The sequence below is a fragment of the Homalodisca vitripennis genome, chromosome 3, assembly GCF_021130785.1.
Source record: "Homalodisca vitripennis isolate AUS2020 chromosome 3, UT_GWSS_2.1, whole genome shotgun sequence".
Classification (NCBI taxonomy): domain Eukaryota; kingdom Metazoa; phylum Arthropoda; class Insecta; order Hemiptera; family Cicadellidae; genus Homalodisca; species Homalodisca vitripennis.
In genome coordinates this window covers 24,955,358-24,974,179 of record NC_060209.1, presented here as the reverse complement: position 1 = coordinate 24,974,179, position 18,822 = coordinate 24,955,358, and the positions used below count along the sequence as shown (strand labels likewise).

General features: G+C 33.6%; 1 protein-coding gene across 1 annotated transcript in view; it reads left to right on the top strand.

Annotated features, from left to right (window-relative positions):
• LOC124356695 overlaps window positions 1-18,822 on the top strand; it is a 34,770-nt gene that overhangs the window by 4,838 nt on the left and 11,110 nt on the right. The window lies entirely within an intron of this gene.

Here is an 18,822-nt window from a genome sequence, read left to right as displayed (position 1 = left end):
CACTTCCACATAACATAAATATTTACTTTTTAAATTTATTGTGAATGTAAAAAGAAAGTATAAAGCCAAAAACCAATCAATATTAACAAAATATATGTTTTCATGTGTCTGAGAACAAAATATTGAACAGACGTAAGGAATAGCATCTTAAAGTGCCAATGACTGTATAGTTTACCCTATTAATATATTTAAGAAACAGACATTTCCAAGCGTTTCGTGAAGTGTACTAGAAACAGCCTTGACAGTAGTATAGACTAAGTTTTACTACAGATAGCGATAGTAACGAATTGAAACCATTGTAGTTTTACTTTTACGTCATTTTTAAAACTATAATTTCTCCATAATTTGAAGTTAGACATAAAGGCTCTTACTAAAAAACTACTTTTTAAATGAGAATGTTTATGAAGATTCGGTTTAAGCCATTTTGTTGATTGTAAATGTTGAAACGTGTACGTAACTAATTATTGTGAGTGCTTTTCACAGCTCGTGAGTGCTATATTTTTTTTAAACAAACAGCTTAATTAAAGCGAAAAACAAGCAAAAACTAAATAATTGAAAAGTTTCTTTGCAAACGTGCATTAAATTTTATCAAGATAAAGCTCTTAGTATAATCTCACACTCTTATAATAACTGCAGTTTTTTCTAAAAATAAAACTTTGCCATTTTCAACTGCTAAACGAGTACTTTTAGAAACAAATAGTTTTTACTAATTTTTTTAGCAGCTAAAGAATATAAATAATAAATAGGTTTAATTCAATATTAGGAATCCTCTTTGTTGTGGCAACATTTTTTCAAACACGTTGTTAGTGAAACCTTTTTTAGTTATTGGGGTTAAAGAGTTCCAGTAATTAATTAAAAGATTTATGTTTTTTGAAGTGAAAACTTCTTTAGGCGCGTTGAGCGTTTTGGTTGAGGGTAAAATCCTCGGTTCGCGTCACCGACATGCTAAAGTGGTTTCCATGGAAACGTTAATAATTTTTGGAAAATTTGTTTATTCTATTTTAGTCACTTTGTGCTATTTATGATATATTAAACGCCTAATACTAAATCTACGCAATGTAATATGCTAATGATAATAGTATATCTATAGCTATGGAGAGCCAGACTAGCGCACGCGCAGTAGCCTGTGTACACGTATACACTAATACATCGACTATTTCTGACTGTATTATGTGCGCGTTGGACGCTTTTTGGATAAGTATAATTTTGTGAGTCACGTCAACAATACGTTATAGTAGCAGTACATCTGTAATTGTAAATGTGACGCGTTGTACATTAAGTATTAGAGTGTAGAATACATAAGTAAAGTTAAATTGACCACGTGGGAAGTTCAACTTGTGTGTACTGGATTTTGTTTATTTAAGTGAATTTTTAATTTGACTATTATTGTAATTATTTAATTGAAGGATTACTGTTTATTTATTGAATTTAAATTCATTGACTTCAGTATAAAAGTGAGTATGAAACATATTAATATTTTTATACAGATAAATGAATAATGAAAACAACGAATATATTTTTAAACATTGATATTAAGCGGAGACTTTAATATTAACTTCGCAGATGACAAAAATTTATCATTAATTGAATTTTTGAATGAAACATTAGGTTTGACTATGTCTAATGATCGAAAAGTCAGTACAACAAAGTATAAAACGACTATCGATGCTGTTTTTATACGATATTTAGATAAATTTCAATCAAACATTTTTATTTCTTATTTCAGTTACCATAAACCTATTGTATCTTTTTTAGAATACAATGAAATGATTGAACGAACAGATAATCTAAGTATTGTCGAAATTAATGATGACAATGATGTAAATAATGAAAATAATGTTCAAACTTTAATTCATTGACATTCGTGTAAATATAAATATGTATAATTAAGATAATTGTATATTAATTATTTTTTCAACCACTTTGTATTTATATTTTGTTCATGATTTGTTTAACCCATCATATGTAACTAATAAATAAAACATAAAAAATTTAATATAATTTTTTTTCAACCACTTTGTATTTATATTTTGTTCATGATTTGTTTAACCCATCATATGTAACTAATAAATAAAACATAAAAAATTTCATATAATTTTTGCATATACGAGGGCTGTTTTTTTTCAAGTTCCGATAGGCCATAAATAATAAACACATTGAGATAAAAAGATGATTTTATTACCAAAAGATTCGTAATTTCTTACTTATTTTTCTACGTAGTCACCAAAAATGTTGAGGCACTTGTCGTAGCGAGAGACAAGCTTTCCTATACCCTCCTCGAAGAAGTCTGCCGCCAGTGAGCTCAGGTAGACCCTTACAGTTGCTTGAAGCTCTTCGTTGTCAGCGAAGCGTCGTCCACCTAACCACGCCTTCATTTCTCGAAAGAGGTGATAGTCACTGGGCGCCAAGTCAGGACTATACGGCGGATGGTCGAAAACTTCCCATTTGAACTTTTGCAGAAGTTGTTTTGTGACATTGGCACTATGCGGTCGTGCATTATCGTGGATCAGGACCACGCCGGATGACAGCATTCCTCTCCGTTTGTTTTGTATTGCTCTCCGGAGGCGATGTAGAGTCTCACAGTATGATTCCTTTGTTATCGTTGTTCCCTGTTGCATGAACTCAACCAGAAGCACACCTTTTTGGTCCCAAAACGCTGTAGCCATTGTTTTCCTTTTGGTCAAAGTCTGCTTGAATTTTTTGGGCTTGCTAGGGGAGTGAGTGTGCATCCATTGCTTTGATTGTTCCTTGGTTTCTGGATTTTCATACAGGACCCAAGTTTCATCCCCAGTAACAATAGACTTTAAAAAACTGTCTTTCTCGTTGTCATATCGCGTCAGAAAAGTTAGGGCTGACGCCATTCGCTTCGTTTTGTGATCCTCACTCAACATTTTGGGTACCCAACGGGCACACAATTTTCGGTACCCTAGCTCGGTGGTCACAATCTTGTACAAGGAAGACCTTGAAATGGCTGGAAATTCGGTAGAAAGTTCATCAATTGTAAACCTCCGTTTCTCCCGGATCGCTTGGTCAACTCGTTCAACCAAACTTGCAGTAGCGACCGACTTGCGTCCTTGACCGCCTTCGTCATGGACGTCTGTTCGACCTTCAGCAAATAGCCTACACCATTTTCTTATCGCGCTATCACTCATACAGTGTTCACCATACACAACACTCATTCTGCGATGGATTTCAGCAGCACTACATCCTTCAGCTTGAAGGAAACGAATCACACTTTGCAACTCACAACTGGCGGGAGAATTGATCGTAGCGGCCATCTTTACTCGCCCGTAGCTCGGCTACGACTGATGGATTGGAGCCGGCAACGGCGTTGGTTGTAGTGGGGGAGCGGCGCAATTGCACAACACGCAGCCCCGCCTCCCGCCACTACGCTGGTTATTTGGAGAAACAAACGGAACTTGAAAAAAAAAAACAGCCCTCGTAGTTTTAATTACTCTCAACTTAATAGTTCCGTTTTCACTTCTATCGGCAGTCCCACGACTGCTTCTTTTTTTTAATATTCCTAAGGTGTATCTGCAAACCGAATTTAATTAAAATAATACCACCCATGTTATGGATCTATAATGGGTTTAGTTACACTTTTGTCCATAAATTAAATTCAGCCTCTCAAATTTTTTAAAATAAACCTTTGGAAGGACCGTTGTTTCTTTACCCGTTGATGTTTTTTTTAATGAGTTATGAATCTTAGAAACTAATAAAAACCGTTGAAATTATTTTTGGAAAAATTTTGAACTATCATAAAACCACAGAATTGAGGTCAAATTTTAATAACTTAAACAATTCAGAAATAATTTGGAGGTGTTGAGGAACACAAACCTACACATTTTTGAAAATCAGGTAAATATACGCGCATACACATCAGCATACCAAAATACTGAAATACGCTCACCATCTAGTCATTTATGATTATAAACACATTCTACAAAAGGAAAATAACTATTTAATGTATAAAATTAGATTGAAGACTACACTATATGAAAGTTTAGTATTAATAATAATACAGGGTACACACACACACACACACACACACACACACACACACACACACACACACACACACACACACACACACACACACACACACACACACACACACACACACACACACACACACACACACACACACACACACACACACACACACACACACACACACACACACACACACACACACACACACACACACACACACACACACACACACACACACACACACACGCACGCACGCACGCACACACACGCACGCACGCACGCACGCACACACACACACACACACACACACACACACACACAACAGTATTCGTATACATTCGTATTCGATAGATAGTATGTATTCGTGCGTGTTGTTAGCAGTAGCAAATTGGAGAACATGGTGGGCTCAATCAATTAATTTATGTCATAATAAATTTACTATAGTAAAATTTAAACATATTATATCTAAACATATTTACAATGGAAGAATGCATTTCTCTCAAATATATATTTTTAGTGTTTAATTGGAATAATGTTAAATAACTTGTGCATGGAGAAGATCAGAAATAACTAACTAAAAGTAAAGCAATGACTGTCAAAATCAGTAAAATAAGCAATGTACTTTAGTAAGCCAACTTTACTTCCCGCACGCGCCATTATAGGGGCATTGGGAGTGTACGGTTACAAATACATGTAACGATAGATGTATAAACTTCATGTACTGTTAATTTTTTGCATGTATTCAACTTTGTTATTCTCTGAATAAAGATCTTTTGAACTTGAACTTGAACTTGAACTTGAACACACACACACACACACACACACACACACACACACACACACACACACACACACACACACACACGCGCGCACACACACACACTTGAAACATTTTGCACAGAAAACATGTTTCATCCTCCATAATACTTCGTATAGATAGAATAGTCTAAAACTTGTATTCTATTGTCTAATGGACATTTGTTTAATATATATATTTTATAATTGATAACATTTTATTCCTTAAGAACATAAGTAGAATAAATAATATAAAATAAATAGAATAAAGAAATAAAAGCTGAATGTAAGCTATACATTACTTATATCGATATTAATTCGATGACAAATATCGACCTATCGATTGTCACGGAACATCGAATGTTCTGTTCGTTAGAGATTGTTCCAGTCGATTCTACAAGTATCAACACAATTCTATTTCCAGACGGACCCATTATTGCTCATCACTGTTTCGTGGCCAAATCTATTACCTTAAATATAACCAAGGAACGTGCATAAATTAGACAATTATAATAATTGTCATTATGTCATATGAAGATTACTAGTATGAAATATTGAGAAGTTAATAATTTTACTGGTACAAGCAAATTGAGTAGAATTGTAGGATAGTGGTAGTCTGAATTTTGTATCTAGTTCTGAGCTTTAATGAAATATACGTTTATGAGTTGCATCTTATATTCGCCGATCATTAGTTCCAATTAAAAGTTTTACGGTTAATTCTTATCTGAGCCCAATCAAACCTGTTACGAAGCTCAATTATCGTATATGTCTAGGATAATTTCATAAATAAACACACCCAATAAAAAGATCAATATAATGATCAGCTAACATTGTTGATCTTTGATAATACATATTTTTGGTTTAGAATAGTACATTTTAAATTTACGAGATACTAATATAATTAATTCGTTCCACCACATTTCCTGGGAATAAGGAGCCTCAAATTATGAATTAGGCTCCTATAATGAACTAATATAATTTCTGTAGAAACTGTATTATTGACGGGGCTGTTAGTTTTTATATGGCTGTCACATCTGGCTCTTAAATTAGTTGCCTTGCAAATAAATGTTTTGTCATATTTTAATACCAAGACATTATGCGATCATTAAAGACAAGTATAATATGATTGACCAAATCCATACATACTTATTATTTTCTATATGTTTGTTGTTTATTTCGATGACATATTTTTTTTAGAACAAATTAACCAATAGCATCATAAATCATGCGGCCATTAATAAATTACGTGCACACAGAGGTAGGCTATGGGTTTGGATAGTATGTAAGGATCCATTGGATTCATAATTTGAGGCTCCTTATTCCCAGGAAATGTGGTGGAACGAATCAATCCATTCGATATGGTTTTCAAGATGAGCGGGACCCATCTATTACTGGATCCGTTTCGGAAAAAGTAGTGGGTTCCACATATTTTTGAAATTACCTGTAATATAATTTGAAGTATGTGAAAAATGAATGGTGTGAGTGAAAATTATTGAAACATCAGGAGACAAGTTGTAATTGGTGAATAGGCGCTGGGAGTTGCAACTCGTAATATTGATTGATGAATATCCGGTCACGTACAACACCTGTGGCTTTGTTGCCTCTGTCTAGTCGCTCACATACTGCCAGTGAGAACCCTAGTTTGGAGGTCATTCAACTTTGATGTGACGTTAACGAATTATTTAGTGGTGTCATCATACATCATGCAAAGTTTGTGTTTGTTGAGTAGATTTTATTGACAACATTTTAACTATCTTTTGGATTGTGCCATTTCTGATCTTCATTTCACGAAGTATATTCATAGTTCTTTATGTTTCTTTTGTTTTCAAAATCACGGTCTGTTGGGCTTCAATGGGCTTGCTGCTCAAACAATTTTTGTACTTGTTCTCATAACCACTAAAATGGCTGAATTGTTCACTATTAAGTGCTAATTGCTTCATAACATGGAGCAGCAATTTTAAAATACATCACGATCCAGTCAATTTACAGTAATATCACGATGTAATATTCAGACTGAACAACGTATCGTATACGCACAAACTTGTGAGCGGAGAATGTTGCCAACATTGTAGCTCTTCGCCTGAGTCTCGTCAACATTTTTTCCAACATTTGGCAACACTCTTTGATCATTACTTGACCTTTACCTTTGATCTGCGTCAGGTGTAATCTTGCAGTCTCGGAAAGGACTATAATTACAGCAAAAACTGTACACATATCTGGACAAATGTCTCAGGACCTGATCTAAATTAAACTTAGCCCTTCCATTCAAAATGGGATACAAAGAAGTACAGTATGCTACTAGAAGCTCCACATTGGTTGTGTACATACTGTGTTGTAATGAGCCAACACTGTAAGTAACCCTGAAGTAACCCTGTGTTATATTAGTCTGTGTTGCAGACATGAGTGTGCTAAGGTATACAGTTTACATGTGCTAATGTTGAAGTGTTAGCTAGTGAGTTAGATATTGTTAGCGTAATGTGTTTGACGATATTAATTTGTTCGCAGTCCATGTGTTCATGTATGTTGGTCTCTTAGAGTCTCTAGTTGCAGGGATACCAGTTATCAGGAAACTACACGTAAAAACGGAATATTAACGGAATGTAATATTTACATACGTAAAATATTACAATGAATGTAAAATATTACAACGGAATGTAAAATTAGATTTATCTCTAAGAAAAGTTATACTCTGTTTCCACTAAAACATAAATTGTGAAACGTAAAAAAACCACTTCATTTATTTTTTTCGTTATGCTGGCATATTTTTTCGTTTTATCTGGCAGATAAAACCATCAGCCAAATTTTAAAGTGTGAAATGTCCAGACAGTGAAAAGCCCTCCCGGGTTTTTCACATCAATCCCCACTTCGTATTTAGCTGTCTGGAATAGTTAAATAATATAGTACGTTCAGTGCAGTACCTCTAATCCTGTAAAAGATAACTAAACTAAGATAAAACAATCAACAACTTATCAGTTCCGCCGGCTGATAGAACTCTCCCAAAGATATCGGAACTATTCACCTAAATTGGGCTCAATCGACGATAACAAAGTTTCTCAATAATAAATAATAGTCTCAGGATAAGAAGCGCAGTTGAATGCTACGTCATAGCTAGACACGTATCTCATTATTAATTTATATCTATTACCTTATTACTGATATATTAGAAACTATTATCCACAATGTGGTCATCCTAAGTACATGATTGAACTACATTATTTCAAAATCCAGGCATTATTTATATAGTTTTATTTTCATACAGAAAGTTACTTGACTAAAAAAACGGTTTGTGTTCTATTATACATTACCATAGCATTGAAATCAATATCACGGGACTCTAAAAATTCGTGATTTGTTTATTGCTCGTGAATGTTACTTTAGTAAACTAGCCATACGCTGTAGCGATGGAATACAGTCACGTTTTAACAAATAATAAATATTGAAAACTTTCCAACACAACCAAGTTTAAATTATTGCTTCCATTATATTCTACAATTAGTTTCCTTCCAGTTAAGAATTGATTACATTCCAAGGCTATGAATAGTTAACGCCGACTCTTTGTAGAACAATTGAAGGGTGCAGGAGAAAAACCAACTTAGTCACAAAACTAAAATTTTTCAGGAGAGCAAAAACAAAGTTTCAAACGGTCTGTAAAAAAAGAACATAACTTTTTGACCTTAAAAACTGGATCTAGGTTTAGTATAACTGTTTTTTTTATAAAATATAAAAAAATTAGCTCATTGCAACAATTAGTTTATTTTTAAAAAATTGTCCCGGTAACAACGCCATGGACTTAGTTGGTTTTTTCCCCTGCACACGATGGACTCAATTGGGTTTTCCCCCCTGTAAATAATGAAACAAACTAGTCAATATTTTTTAACTTCTGGTTTTATTATCACATTTGATTGAAAAAAGGACAAAACAAAACTTAGATATATGTAAAATATTTGAAAACTGTGAAAGTCTGTCATTTTCATTGGATTATGGTCCAACGTCTTTCTTTTAGTTAGCTCCACACACTTTTGGTTACCTCCACTTTAGGTTACATTTTCACTTGAGGTTTCTTCCTAAAACACAATGAAAAAACCAAATAATATCCAACTAATAGGATATAGTTTTAATCCTCACAACTGTAAATACTAACAAAAAGAAAATTGTGAATAATTCAATATTTGCAAAGACAAAGTATCTTAGGTTTGTTATTTTTCACAAATAATTTTGTGTTAGAATGTTTTAGGAACATAATTATTTCATTAATCACTGCTAACGGAAAGTTATTGGAAAAAATAGTAAAACAGTTGAATAAGATATAGATTTCAAAACGTACCTTTAAAAGTTAGCTTCTGCAGTCTCATGAGCGGCTACATCAACGGCTGGAACCTCAATCGCTGTTTCATTTCCCACAAAAAGGTTCATGTAATATTCCTTTGAACCTTCTTCTTCGCAAAACTTTAGAAGGACTTTTAGGTCGTTGCACTTTTCCTTTGACAGTGCTAAGGGTGCATTGTAGGATTGTTCAGGGCTCAGCCATATGCTCAGGCCTAGGCAAGTTCTTCTTTTTTCTTTGTTTTTCTTCTCTTTCTTTCTCTCTATCATTCTTCTTTATGGATGATGTGAAAAAGGCCCCATTGTATCCGTTCCGATATTCTAAGCTGAGACATTTATCTTGGAAAAATCTAAGTTGTTTTAACCGTCTGACGGCAAAGAGAAACTTATTTTTGTAGTCTTTTGGATGCCAAAAACTCTCCCCATTTTTTGAACATTTTCTGTTGGCAAGAAACCACTGTGAAGGGTGATGGTTTTACTCGAGCGTTCTCCAACACAGATCTCCAACCGTCAGGTGTTTCAGCTTTTGCTGTTTTAGGGATTAATCCCATATTTTTGTCATTTTCCATATAAGAGTGTCCTCTTACTGGGAAAGTCACTATAACTTTGTCAAACCGTTTCTCTTCAGTTGTGAGGTAGTGCAACATCTTCATTACAGTGTGGTTCTTATTTTGACCTCCGCATGAATCAGCAAAGATGTAGAGGGTTTTCACTTCCATTGACAGTAATTTTGGACAAAATCGTACAAAAAAGAGGCAACATCATCAGATCCCTTCTTACCAACAGTCTCGTCATAGGTGTACATGATGGATTCCCCAGTGGACAAGATGTGTACATTGAAGATGTAAAATGTCAACTGTCGTCTAAAATAAACTTCACTAGTGGAGATGTTGGGGGTCGGTAGATTCTTCCCGAAATCAATCGCAATAGCCTCCACTTCATTGCGTAGTTTTTGCTGATTTTTTTGGCTTTACGTTTCAACTTGTAAAACCAATCTGCCTTAGTAATATGCAGTTTTTGCTCTTCCTCCAGTTTTTTCTTTTCTTCAAGTAGGGATTCTTTTTCTTCAACTGACACTGCAGCAATCTTTCTTTCAATTCCTGAAACCTTTGCATTATTTTCGTCACAAAAACAACATGTGTCAGTTCTTGGGTATCCAAACCCGATATTGAACTCAGTGACAAAGGTGTGTCGAAATGTCTCGTAGGAAATTTCCATGCCTGGGTTCTTATTTAAAAACATTGACAGAAGCTCCTTGACATTTAAATTTTCAGGTAAGTACACACTTTGGTACTGTCATGAAGGCTGTAATGAGCCCGTCTACCTTTTAAAGAACAAAAAAAGCTCATCATAGCTTCGCGTGTAGCCTCTGGGACTTTACGAGGTCGATTAAAATGTTTTCCTCTGTTATCTACGGGAGATTTACCAGTGGTCATTATTGACTGCTTGATTCTGTGTAGCCTAAAAGGTTTAACACCAAAAAAAAGAGACTGAAAGGCCTTAAAACAAACAGGGATCTCAACGGCAGACTCATCTCTCACAACTCTAACTTTGTATGAAAAAGAACCTTCGTTCATTCTAGCTTGGTTTTCGTCTAGCCGAGGTCTCCTCCGAGAAACAGGATGCAACGCAATTAGTCCACCCAAGTAGCTGTTTTGAGCATTGGTACCTCCTTCACGCCCTATGTCATTGAATTGTTTAATTAAGGAATTTCTCTCTTCTGGTGTAACTTGTTGAAAACATTCGTATCGTTTACAACGGCAATCTTCACCCGTTTCATATGAGCAAGCCCGTAGCTTTTTGGCGACATCCCTAACTCTCCCAGTTTATTTTTTCGTTTTTTTTTCGTAGTTTTTACTTTCACTTACCCTAGTGGCTTCATCATCACTTTCACTTTGCAGCTCACCGTCAATCATTTTCAAGTGATTGGGCACTAAACACAATATTCACCAACGCTAATTCAAATACGCACACCAAATAAACACTAATAACCTAAAACTTTCACTTCAACAGTACAAACTAACACAACAGAGACAATAAGGAGTGTGTTGTTTAGTCTGCTACAGCTGAAACCACAGAGTATGGATTGTTTGCGCATGCGCTCTAAGGTCAGCTGACTGTGGACTCAGTTGCTTTTTCCCCCTGAACCAGATGGACTGAGTTAGTTTTTCCCCCTGCGGTACAACATTTTAAATGGCTGTATCTTGTAACTCAGTTAGTTATTCTCCTGCAGCTTTTGGCATGTTTAAAATATGGACCACAGACTATCGAATGGCATCATAATCTGTAAATCGATTTTTTTTGGACTAAGTTGGTTTTTCTCCTGCACCCTTCAATTGTGAATGCTTATTGATTGTATACTATTATACAATGAGTTTGCTCCCCGTTTAGAATTGATTACATTTTAAGGCTATGAATAGTTAAAGTAGACTCTCTGAGAACAGTTGCGAATGCTTACTGCTTGTATACTATTATACAATGAGTTTGCTCCCAGTTTAGAATTGATTACATTTTTAATATATAAATAGTTAACGCCAACTCTCTGTAGGACCGTTCTGAGTGTATACTTATACTATTATACAATTAGTTTGCTTCCAGTTAAGAATTGATTACATTCCAAGGCTATGAATAGTTAACGCTGACTACTGTAATAGCTTCCCAAATTTTTTTAGTCCACATACATTTTCCTGAAGCCATAACCATCCAAAATAGACTCAGGCTGAGTTAACAACAATACAGAGAATTTCGGTTTTTAACGTATTTCCGACCCCACTTCAGAGGGTCTCCCTTCCCCGCCCTCGACCCTTCGACCCGAGCCCTATTTAGATACCAGAGAGCCTTTCTCTCACACAGTTCTGGTGCTTATATTAGAAATAGCGGATTCGTGTTAGGTTATGTTTTAGGTTTATACCAGTGGCCCTAATGAGATGGAGAAACCGGCGACTCCATTCATGGACCCCTTCTGAAAAGTTTTAAACGAACATTCAATTTTCTCCCAAAGGTATAATGTTATCAATAGCTAATATAATTTAATAGCTGGTACCAAAAAAATATAAATATAATGTGTTTTCTGCTAAAAACTAAATTAAAACAAAATTATTTCTTAACAGTGACATATTATTTTGTCAAACATTTCTAGGTTTTTTTAACCAAAGTATTTAAAGAATCTGCATCTTTCAGCCTATCATAAAAAGGCAATAACCCATACCCTCCTCATAAATTATGAGTTAATGGGAGTTTTCCCTCAAAATCAAATCTCGCTCTGTTATTACACCCGCTATCAGCCCCCTCTCCAATATCCACTCATAGCAACATTTTGTACTAAACCTTTGTACACACCTGTTTACGATGGTGTGGTTGTTATAAAGGAAATATTTATGATATATATATATATATATATATATATAATATATATATATATATATATAAATAAAATGATTACATTGTATAAGCGCAATAGCATGATTTTATTTTTAATATATATTGAATCATAAAAAGGACTTGCTCCGCAGGAACTCGAACCTGAGTCTTTTACTTGGCGGACGAGCATGTTACTACAACTACACCACAGAGCCCCCATTTTTTTACGATTCAATTATTTTGTATTTGAGCGTTTATGTCACATACTCGTATGTGTTTAAATAAACAAACTAAAATATGATCGGAAGGATTACACCTGTTTGTGTGTAACAATTTACCTAGAACGGTTATAAGGTAAAACGTATTAATTTACCCAGGTTGTAATAACTTATGACGACTCGAACTCTTACCCGAGTTCGAGTCCCGGCGGAACAAGTACTTTTTATGATTCCATGTTTACCGAAAATTATATCAGGCTATTGCCGCCTATCCGAATTAACAGTTGTATAAAACATTAAAAAATATTCATAATTTGAAATTTCAAGATGGCCTCACACACTAAGTCGGCATGACTGTTTTGGTTCTACTGATATTCAAAACTACAAGACTGGTAAACATAATAATCGGTACTCGTAGTGTATTAACTAGGCACACAAATATTTTGTTATCAGACAGTTGTCTAACTAATCACCAGTCTGTGTGTTATCTGTAGAAGATATAAGTGTATCAGTGGGTAGGCCAGTCAGACGTATTCAAGGACTGTGGTACTGGACTGCTATAATGCCGTTGTAGTAAAACTCGATATATTATCTTTCTCCCTAACCGCTATTTCGTTTTTTTATAAGTTGCAAGGAATGTTGAGACTTCGACTACTTATTAAAAACAAAATACATTAACAATTTCATAATCCCCTGGAGGGTTCACTTCTGGCTGCCTTGTATTTTATAGCTGAATATACACTGGGCACAGTAAATACCAGCGTGTCACTGACGTTCAAGCAACCCCATGGATGTTCAGCAGCTTACTAACTGGATATATTGAGATATTGAGGTAAAAAGAATCAATAGGTCTTAATCTACTGTTGGAATGAGTATCACTTACCGAACATTTTATCATAATTTCACCGAATATTACCCTCGGATACAGGGTGATTATAAGCAAATTCCTAAAACTTTTGAGGGTGAAAAAGGGGGACATTAAAGGATAAAGGAGGAAAGTATTAATTATTCTTACAATATTTGCGAAAAAATTATACATTATTAGAAAACGCATATTATAAATTATTACCTAAAGGGATTCATATAATTAAAGTGTATATTGATGGACAAAAATTCTATTTTAGGCTATTATTTTGTATGTACGAGTAGTATAAGATTAAATTAATTAGTGTTATAATTTTTCTCTTTAAAAATTATAACCGATTTGAACCAAAATTTTCAAGAATTATATTAAAAATAAATTTGGTTAAATAAATAATTGGGATGAATTCATTGCATTAATTCATTGGATTATTAGTAAGCTATACTAACAGACATAAGAAATTATCACTATAACATAAAAATATATAACATTTTACAACGAAATTCATAATACATAATTAAAGAATCAAGGGGTAGTAGCACCAGTGCAGCTGAGCGGATAGAAACAACAGTGAGTCAGTGACACTATAGACAACACTCAACATACAACTGAATCTGACAGCAGTTCACATGGCAAGGCATTACGTGTGCGCTGCAATAATTTTTCACGATCTATCTTCGGGACTATAAAATTGGAAGAAATTTTTCAATGTGATGCTACTATTTCTGCAACATTTAATTAAGCGTTCACCAAAAAATACGTACATTTTACATAATTCTCACAAGCCAGGAGGAAAAACATTCAAAAGGAGGACATGTCCCCCTAAAGCTGGACGTCTGGTCACTCTTGGAGCCCGAAACAACCCCTCGTAAAAAATTTAGATATATATTAACATGTCAGTTGTTATAAAATGTATCTAAACTTTTGACTGAGCTGGAAGGATATTAATAGATTTAATATTGAATAAATGTTTAATTTCTTTACATTCAATCTTTAGTGTTTAATACACAGCAACATTTTAATATTTCATGAAACATATTTTGAAGTATTATAACTGTTATAAATTTGATATTGAACAATTGATAAATAGCTAACAGAAATAGCATATAGTTATAAAACAAGTATCTGTTCCTAGTATATTGTAATTAAATTTGAATTAGTACTAATACTAATAATTAATTGAAGCTAATACTTATCGAAATAAACACAGAAAAAACCCTTGCTGAAAAACGTAAGAATTTCTCACAACGTAATGATTAAACAAATGTACATATATGTACATGGATAATCCTTAAAACTATTCTGTCAGTCTCAAAATAAATTTAATTTTCAATAATATAATTTTAAAAGAGTATAAAAATGCCCTTTGATTAACGACCTTCCAAATTTTACCGAAAAACTGTTGGTGCAATGGTTTATACTTTTTTTCATGTTCATTTATGAATCTGTGCAATCGTTACAATGATAAATAACATGTATAGTGCTAAAGTTATTCGAACGAAATAAAACATTGGAATAGTTTAATTGGTAGTGAAGGCTGCATAGCGAGTTGAAAGTGATCTTTCTAAACTCAATTATCTGGATAATTAATTGATGTAGCAGTAATATTGTACCAATCAGTGCAAGACGGGAGATGTCCGTGGCGAGCGCACAGGTCAGATTGGTTACAAGATCTGGCAAGTCTGATCTTGTACTGAGTCATGTTCGCGGTTACTGTAGGAACATGGCGCATCTCTAACTCTGACATCCACTTTAAATGTAGATCCGTAAACAAAGGTGATTTAATATTTCTTTTAAAAGCAATTATGGTTGACATTTCAATGTCTCTTCTTGTTTTAAACCTTTTGATACCTATATATATATATATAAATTTGTAATTACGTACACATGTTATTGCCACGAAAATAATACATTACTTAAACTACATTAACTAAAATTTGAGTTGTCGAGTTTCAAAGTGAGATAGATAAAATTTTTACCGAATAAATAAAATCAAAATAAAATTAAATTATTTGCTGTAGCATAAAAATATGTTTTTTGTACAAGCACACAGGATAAGTGTTACTTTATACTCTTTATGTGTAACTTTTAAAGAAAATACGTTTTTTATTTCCGATCTATCTGGTTATGCAACAAAGTTTTTTTTTGTCTATCTCGTTTTGAAACAGAACCTTACGATCTTTTCTGGTTTTGTAACAAAGCATTGTTACCTATAGCCAAATGTATCTCACTTGCAAATTAATTGTGTTTTTTAAATGTATGAAAAGAAGTCTCTTTCGAAGCCTATGTTAGACGAAATAGTACTGGTAATAAGCTAGATAGATTTTACTGGAAATTAAAAATATTAAGGCAAATCTATATTCACCAAGAAAATTATAGTAATAGGAGTCAAAAAAATTATACACTAGATACAAATTATGAAATAGTTTATACTTGGAATAGGTTACAGAATACACTTCTTTTTTCATTTTTTTTCAAAATTACATGTTTTTTGAAGAACAAACAGTGCTTTGTAAACTGATATCTATACATATCTGGGTTTGCGATCAACAATTTAAAAGAAGGAAATGTGCTAAGTTTTAGCCTTTAATCATGCACATCTTAAAGCTAAATCGCAAATAATCAATATCTTAAAATAAAAAAAGTGATTTGTCTAGTTTTTAAACTAAATGGCTCATTTATTCATTATCCTAAAAGCGAAAATTATCCTGAAACATATATTTGTTAGAATGAAATATTTTTCTTTTATCGATAATTTCTTAGTCTAACATTGTATGTCAATATAAGAGCGATTTAAAAATGTATTACAACGTTTTTATTATATCTGTGAAAAAAATTAAGGGAAGCTTTTGTCCTTTTATACGTTTTATATATAGTTGCTAAAATTGTGTTTATTGAACATACTTTGCTACAGTATAACTCAGGCCAACATGGAGATGTCTGTTTTATTTTATAACGATTGTGCCGTATACTATTTTATATTTACTACTGACTGGGGTAACAACTTTAACGATACAGAGTTGAATAAACTATTTATTTAGACAAGTCTTGTCAATTGTATCATATACTGCAAAATTTGTTTTGGTCATTAACCGTGCTGCAACCCCGTCTGTGAGTTAATAATAGAATTTATGTCGGCGCCTGCATATTTTACCAGCAACAACCTACCGTATCTACGGTACGTTGCATTTTTATATTGCAGGCGCTAATTGTATTTGGTGCTGTGGCACGTGTGGCGTTTCTGGCAATATTGAAGTTTATAAAACGAAATATTTAAACATTAAAAAATAAAGTGACAACAATTTATATAATCATTTATAGCAGAAAATTTTGTCGTAGTCGATTTAGTAAGGTTAGGGAAGTTTATTTAACTTCGAGTCCTTTGTATTGAGCAGGTAAACACAGCATAAATTAATTCAACAGACAGTAAAGAATTTATTTTTACATACAGTCATTTTGCGTGTATTTTAATTAAAAGTGCAGTCAAACTTGGCAGTAATGTAATGCCTGTACAGTGTTTGTTTGCATGCTTTCATCTGAATACACTAATTCACTATGAAGGTAGATGTTAAAATTTTGTTCCTAGCAGCACAATTTTGATTTCTAGAGTTTAAGTAGCGCATTTGGTATCTTTCCGGCCATGTCGGCGCTAAATCCTAATCCTAATCTTAATCGTAATAATATTATAAATGCGAAAGTGCCTTTGTTTGTTTGCTTTGCTTTCACGCGTTAACTATTTAAACGATTGTACTGAAATTATTCAAGGGCATTCTTAAGAATAATGCCTTAAGGCCCCTGGGATGAAAATAAGTCTATTCTTATTTCGAAAACCCCTCCGGCCTTCGCCCCACTGCTCTTTAAAGCAAAAATCCCATCTTGGTCTCTAAAGTTGCCAAATATTAATTGAAAGAGCCTGTCAAATGTAGTTAACTGTTCTGTGTAAATATTGTTTTATACAGCACAAACACATTTTAAATTAATTTAATCACCTTTTTACAGTTTTTTACATTTATAGTGTGTTAAATCTTAAGGTGTAACATTAGTTTTTAAGCCATTTTTAGATTTCAGTAATTAGGTAAGTACCCTAGTACCTTAGAAAATATCCTAAAAAACAAGACAGCCAGAATTTGATTCCGAAGCCTCTCTTTGAAGCAGTCAGCAAGAATTATGCTAGATGAAGGTTCGCTAGGCTGTGATTTTAACTGATATACCAATTCCAGCTCTAAATGTTCGAAAATAATACAAGTATGTTTCAGTTTATACATAAACAAACACGTAAATAGTGTCAATATTAATGTACTTTTAATTGTACAATTTTAACCGATATTTGCTTAATCACTGTCGCTGAACCGCGACTCTGACAGGATTTCGCGGCGCACACTTTTTTGGAAAACACTGGGCGAATGGAATACAATACTACTTCTACACACGCCTTTATAAGTGTTTTAGCCAGATTGTTGTCAATAGATATTGCCAAGGACATTGCCATTTGTGTGATTTTTTAACTTTGCTATAATGACAAAAAGGGACAGTAATAACATTTTAATAATTTAAGAAAGTTAAACAATTTAAACATATGTTGTGTAAATCTCCATTTCTGTAACTAATAAAAGTGATGGAAGTTAGGTAAGATTAAGACTAAAATCGTAGGGAAAAGCGGGTACAAAGTACTTTTTTATTTGAAAAGTATATACAAAAGCAGGACATAAAATGTGTACAAAATCTTAATTTAATCATTGGAAGCCACTTTTAGTATTTTCTCAGAAAGTAGTTTTCAGATTTACAAGTCTGGCAGGTGTGCGCATAAATTTCGTTATTGGTTCTCTGACAACTTCAACGTCACTTCCTAACACTTCAGTATTTCTATCTAACAAGCTGTGATTGAATTCCCCGTTTGGAAGTTGTCCTTCTCTGGTGTTTAACATTGAATGTGTTATTTCGAACTTTAAAGCTGAGTCGATTATACAAATGCTATAAATAACTAGAATGCTTCAAAGAACAACACACATGCTTCATCAGAGGAACGGTTTGTAAATAAATGTAAACGTTGTTGATATGTTCTTTTACTGGCTTGACGTGTATTTATTGTTACGCAGAACTTGGTACATCGGAGTTATCGGGAATGCGATAAACGCTATCAACAATCCAAGTGTTAATAGCGCTCTTTAAATACCTCTTTTGAAATTGACTGAACTTTATAGGATTCACTGATTGATTGTAATTACCCTGTTGAAGATCCATTACAATTATCAATTTATAATCTATTAGGTA